Below are 6,876 nucleotides of genomic sequence, written 5' to 3' on the forward strand. Positions count from 1 at the left end.
TTTAACTATGGTTTCTCACAAAATAATGCGGAATTTTTTTGCTGCGGAGTCGATTATGGAAATGCAATTTTGTGATCTCTTAAAATGCAATTTTGTGATCTGTCGTCGCCAATATTACGGCAAATATTCTACCAGTTAAAATCTATAGATCTTTTTATTGCATAAAACTTAGTGCAAGACACTATAAAATTCTAAATAAAATTCGAAAACTTGATCAATTTTAGAAATTTATTTAGAATTTTACAGTGTGGACATCCCAAAGTTCAGCTAACGTCTTTAGCTAACTGTTTTATACCTGCATACCCGGGTCGAAGTTTGGCAGTGAATCTTCGTAAGAAATGCGGTGAAATGCCGTGAAAAAGAATAATTTTCACAGCGTATTTCTTACATCTTTTTGCGGTGAATGCGGTGAATCGCGTTAAACTATTTATTTTCATCGCGTTTTTGGTATTCTTACAAAAAAGACACTCGCATACACGGGATCGAACCTCTTACCTCCTGCATGTCTTCAGCTCCTTTTTCCACTGAAACAACTGTCACTTACCTCTATAATATTTCTTGTGAAATTAAAAAAAAACGTTCAAAAACGAATGCTGTGAACTTTCTCAAAAAATGCGGTGAATTTTTGCAAAAAATTCGGTGAAATATTTTTTTTCACTGCATTCACAGCAATCACCGCATTTTTTTTTACAAAAACCCCTCGAATTCACCGCATTTCATACAAAAACTCACCCAAAAACCTGGACCCAGGTAATGAGAGTGAAGAAATTGAACTTAACAAGGCTGTCAATATATCTTACTCCGTTACTGGGTAGCGAACAATTGCAACAGTTCTTTCCCAATAATTACAAGGTTTTCAAAGCTAGCCTCCTCATCTCAATTCTCAAAGCATTGATTGCATCCCTCAGTAGTCATATCCCATAAAGTTACAACGCAAGCGAACGTTCGATAAATTCTCGGCGCGCAAATAAACAACAAAAGGCTGATCTTCGCATGTTTTTTATTTGAACTATGACTTTTGATTCGTTTGGTAGCGTTGCAACTTCATGATACGGACTATAGTAAGTCCCATAAAGTTGCAACGCTATCGAACGTTTCCAAGGTCAAAGGTCAATTCTAAAACATGGAGATATCTGGCAAAAAGATGCTCATTTGCATACCTCGAGTTTTTCGAACGTTCGCTTTTGTTGCAACTTTATGCGACTTACTATATTTTTTCAAATTCCGTCGTTTTGCTCTTTCCATTAAGCTGGTCATTTAACAATTTTAGACTTTGCGAAGAAAGTGCTTATCAAACAAATGGTCTGAATTTACCGTGACGTGTGGTAAATTGGTCTGAAACTGAATAAAATATTCAGCTCCAGCCTAACATAGATCTCAATTGATTTTTTTTCAAAGTGCCATCAACAGTGAAATGCGAATTATACCCTTATAATTGGTTAATGTTGAGTTAGAATCCAAACCTGAGTTTTTAGTCTCTTTAATAGAACTCTTTACCTAGCTAATATCAAGTTTGGTTAAATTCTGTTTTATGATCATTATTTTCATTTTTAACCTGTAATTTATTTCTCTTCATCTCGTTTTTTATCACTTTAGTGGGAGAGGAATGGCAAGATTTTTTTATTTTCCGTTCTTTTTCACGGAGTTATCGAGGTATAGAATTTTGTTCACTATTTTTGTTGTTGTTGTTCACATTTCCTTATATTTACGTAATTTTTTCCCTTTTTTGCCTATTGGCTAAAAATTATATGTTAAAATTGGCAACGAACGCTGGTAGCGGTAGTGTTGGTTCTACATACAGAAATGGAAAAGTGTTGCTGAACTGTTAAACTAGCAGGCCCCCAAAAGCATTGCCAGAAAATCATTTAACAGAATAGTGGGCTTAAATGGAATTGGGATTTTTTTGTATCCCATCCTGGTCTCGAACCCAAGCTCCTCGAACCCAAGCATAGAGCAGAAGCTCCTCGTCATAGGGCAAAAGGCGAAAATAATAGGGATTGCGGACCTATGACTTAGGTCACCAATCCCTATTAATTTCGTCTTTTGCCCTATGAATCAGCAAGCTGCTTTTGGTCAACCTCTTTTCAGCTGTGATGTGTCCCATGTTTATCGAACGGTAAAAATTACTCAGATAACGAGCTTCTAAATGGTGACATAATGCGTCTGAAAATGCATGTATTACTTTACGCTAAAAATTTGAGGAGCATTAAAACATGCGAACACTAGAAGCTTAATCATAGTGATGTAGGACTTTAAACGAAAAAAAAAACATCTCATTGAAAGATAAAGGGGGAAGAAAAGAAGAAAGATACGCAGGAGTGGATGAAGAAAATTACTGCTATTTTTGAGCTAAAAGGGAGCAATGTTCGAACCTAATCCGCGCGCAAACCATTGCCCCTGGCTTGAGTCATAGTTCTCATTACTTACACTTAAAAATGGAGGTATAGTGCGCCTCAGAGCGCTTGAGTTCAAATCCAAACCTGAGTTTTTAGTCTCTTTAGTGGAACTTTTTACCTAATATCAAGTTTGGTTAAATTCTGTATTATAATCATTGTTTTCATTATTAACCTGTAATTTATTTCTTTTCATCCCGTTTTTTACCACTTTAGTGGGGGAGGAACGGCAAGATTTTTTCCAATTTCCGTTCTTTTTCACGGAGTTATCGAGGTATAGAATTTTGTGCACTATTTTTGTTGTTGTTGTACACATTTCTTTATATTTACGTAATTTTTTCACTTTTTTTGCCTATAGGCTAAAAATTATATGTTAAAATTGGCAACGAACGCTTTTAACGGTAGTATTGGTTCTGAGTGCAGAAATGGAAAAGTGTTGCTGAACTGTTAACCTAGCAGGCCCGCAAAAGCATTGCCAGAAATTCATTTAACAGAATAGGAGGCTTACATGGAATTGGGATTTTTTTGTATCCCATCCTGGTCTCGAACCAAAGCTCCTCGTTTGAAAGACATAGGTCACCAATCCCTATTGTTTCGTCTTTTGCCCTATGAATCAGGAAGCTGCTTTTGGTCAACCTCTTTTCAGCTGTGATGTGTCCCATGTTTATCGAACGGTAAAAATTGCTCCGATAACGAGCTTCTAAATGGTGACCTAATGCGTTTGGTAATTTGAGGAGTATTAAAACATGCGAAAACTAGAAGCTTAATCATGGTGATGTAGGACTTTAAACGAAAAAAACATCTCATTGAAAGATAAAAGGGGAAGAAAAGAAGAAAGATACGCAGGAGTGGATAAAGAAAACTACTGCTATTTTTGGGTTAAAAAGGAGCAATGTTCGACTTTAATTCGGGCGCAAACCATTGCCCCTGGAATAAGTCATAGGTCTCATTACTTAGGCTTAAAATGGAGGTAAAGCGCGCCTCAGAGTGCTTGTGTTAGGCTCGGATGCTGGTCCAAGGGCAGTTGAAGAATTTAAAGACAAAGCGGATAACCATTGCGCTCTATTGCGACTTACGTTTAATAGAACATAGAAAAAATTCTTTAGTAAAGAAAGATAAGAATTAAAGAGAAAGGATAAGAAAGCATTTAGAAAGACACGAGTGAATGAGAAAGAGCATTTAACCGTTTTTTGGGTCTTAAAAACCAGCCATATTTGTATCAACTTTGGTGCGAACACATGCTTCTCGTTAAACAGCCCTAGGTCTCCTCAATTAAGCTATCGATGCTTATTGCATTTGACCATTGCTCTTTATGAATCAGAAAACAAATTGGCCAATCTTTCGAACTGCTCGCCTATTTTGACAAGATTAATGAGTCAAAACATCAAAAAAGAGAAACAAAAGATGTAAAACAAAGAAAACGAAAAAGAAACAGAAGAAAAAGAAACCATCTTCTCAAATTTTAGTTCCAGCAGATTATGCGTCTTTTTCCGCCTTAAATTAGACTCGAATTTTTGACCCTCGCTCGTGAGTCATTGGTATTATCCTCTACGCTACCACTTCAATTGGTTACGGCTTTTAAATTTTCTAAGAAGATAATTTTCAGTTAGTGGCTACTTGGCTCGTTGGTTTTTGCTATTCTTCATGCTTTATGCGTGCAACTTGATGGAAATAGACAATTAAATATTGCGACATAGCGCGTCTCAAAACGTTTGCATTACGCTAGTTTGCATGTTGGGGACAGATAAAAAGTGAGGATTGGAACTTAAACGTGGTGGTACAGCTTCCATTGCGAAAATATTATAAAAGTAGCCAAAAAAATTCTTAACAAAGAAAGGTATGAAAGGATTAAAAAAAAACAAAACGAAAGCAAGAAAAAAAGAAAAGAGGGGCGAAAAGCAACCATTAGCTGTTTTTTTTCTAACAAAAAAACAAGAGCCACTTTTCGCTTCAACTCTAGTACGAACCCATTCCCCTCGCTCAACAGCCATAGGTCTCATTGCTGAGGCTACCGATGCGTATTTCATTTGACCATTGTCATGTCTGAATCACCAATAATTTGCTCAATCGGAACAATGGCTCGGTTGTTCTGGCATCCTTAAGAAGCAAGAAACAAGTGCAGAATAGGAACCAACACATGATAAAAAAAACTGGTAAAAGAAACAAAAAAGGAGCCAAGGAAAAGGATCGAAAAACATAACGAACAAATTAGAAAACAGACTTCCAAAAATTTGTGCTGTAGGAAATTATGTGCCTTCTTCCGCCTTTATCTAGATTCGAACCCCTGCCCCTCGCTTGACACTCAATGGCCTTATCCTCAACACTACCAATGCCTATTGCTTTGGCCTAATGAAAATTCTAATGAGCACATTCTTGAATAATGGCTATATGGCTTGATTGTTTTTGCTATTCTGCATGCTTTATTAGTGCAAAATGAGCAAAATTGACGCTTAAACAAGGCGATATACCGCGTCTCAAAACGCAAGCATTACGCTAGTCTGCATGTTTAAGGACCGTTAAACTTGTGAGGATCAGGGCGTAAAAAGGGTGGTACAGAATTCCAGTTTAAGAATCCCAGTTTTAATTCCAGTATTAAAATGCCAATAGATAAGAAAACTTTTATAAAGAAAGATAAGAAAGAATTAAAGAGAAAAAAAGCAAGCAAGAAAGAAAGACGAGAAGGGACGAAAAACAACAATTATCCTTCTTGGAGTAAAAAACAACCAGAGCTAAATTTTGAACCAGCTTCGGAAAAAACCAATGCCCCATGTCTAAAGTCATAGGTCATATCATTTAGGCTACCGATGAGTATTGCATTTGTCTATTACTAATTCTGAGTCAGCAACAATTTGGTCAATTGCGTTAATGGCTCGCTTGTTTTGGCAAGCTTAATGAGCGCAAAACATTTGCAGGTTAGGAGCCAGCACATGGCAAAAAAAGTTTTTGGAAAAACAGAAAAAACAAAAAGAAGCCAAAAAAAGGGATCAAAAAAAGAACGAACAAAAAAAAAAACAACTTCTAAAAATTTTTGCTGCAGGAAAATATATTTTTTGCGTTTATCCAGACTCAAACCCCTGCCCTTTGCTTGACATTCATTGCTCTTATCCTCATTGCTACCAATGCGCATTGTTTTTCGCCTATAGATGTAATGTGCACATTTTTGATTATCAGCTGTATGGCTTGCTTGTTTTGGCTATTCTGTCTGCCTAATGATTGAAAAATGAGCAAAACTGACGCTTAAACTGACGATATAGCGCGTCTCAAAATGCATGCATTACGATTGTCTGCATGTTTGAGCACCGTTAATTACATGAGTGTCATTGAGTAAAACATGGTGGTCCAGAATTCTAGTTCAAATTAAAATATGAATAGATATAAAAAAAAACTTAACAAATAAGATAAGAAAGAATTAAAGAGAAAGAAAAAGAAAGTACGACAGAAAGACAAGATTGGATGAAAAACAACAATTATCATTCTTTGAGTAAAAAACAAGAGCTAATTTTTGCACCAGCTTTGGTACGAACCCATGCCCCTCATTTATCAGTCATAGATCCTATCACTTAAGCTACCGATGCGTATCGCATTTGTCTATTGCTCTTTATAAGTCAGAAGCAATTTGGCCAATCGCTTGAATGGTTCGCCTGTTTGTAGGCTTCTTCAGCGCAAAACATATGCAGATTGGGAGCCAACATTTTAACAAAGAAAAAGATTGGAAGAAACAAAAAAAAACGAAAAGCATCGAAAACAAAGACCGAAAGAAAAAAACTGTTGCTTCAAATTTGTGGTCGAGGAACCTTTGCTCCTTTTTCTTCCTTTAAATAGTTTCAAAATAAGTTATTTTTGCTTAAATACATTAGTCTCATCCTCTGCGCTTCTGAAATCTATTCCGTACGCCTATTGATCTTTCTAATGAGCGAGCTTTTGTTTAGAGTTTATTTGGGTTGCTTGTTTTTGTTTTGCAGCTATCTTTATGACTGCAAAAAACGAGCCACTCAGGCGCTTCAAAATTTAGCGCTGCTCAAAACGCATGAATTACACTGAGCTGCATTTCTAAGTACACTTAAAACATTTGAGGCTGGGAGCTTAAACATGTTGATGCACTGATTGAGTTAGAATTTATATATGGATGGCATAAAACATTTTTTTATCTCAATTTGTAAAAATTATTTTTCACAACGAAAAACTGCTGACACAATCTTTTTTACTCAAAAAGTATAGTTCAACTTGTGCAGCCTTTGGAACTGTTCTTGAATAAAAATTTAGCCAGTGTAGCTCAAAACTGATACGTCATATTTTTGGTTATACTGATTTGTTTGTCAGTTTATCGATATCAATAAAATTAAACTCGGAGAAACATTTTTAACACAAACATTTTCCTAATCGATCAATGGAAATGTAACGGCTGGATTAGGTCTAATCACTGTTGAATAAAATCAAAACGAATTTGGATGTAATCATTTAAGAAAATAGCGAAAATTATTCA

Source organism: Convolutriloba macropyga, chromosome 5 (genome assembly GCF_964194025.1).
Source record: "Convolutriloba macropyga chromosome 5, txConMacr16.3, whole genome shotgun sequence".
Taxonomy (NCBI): Eukaryota; Metazoa; Xenacoelomorpha; order Acoela; family Convolutidae; genus Convolutriloba; species Convolutriloba macropyga.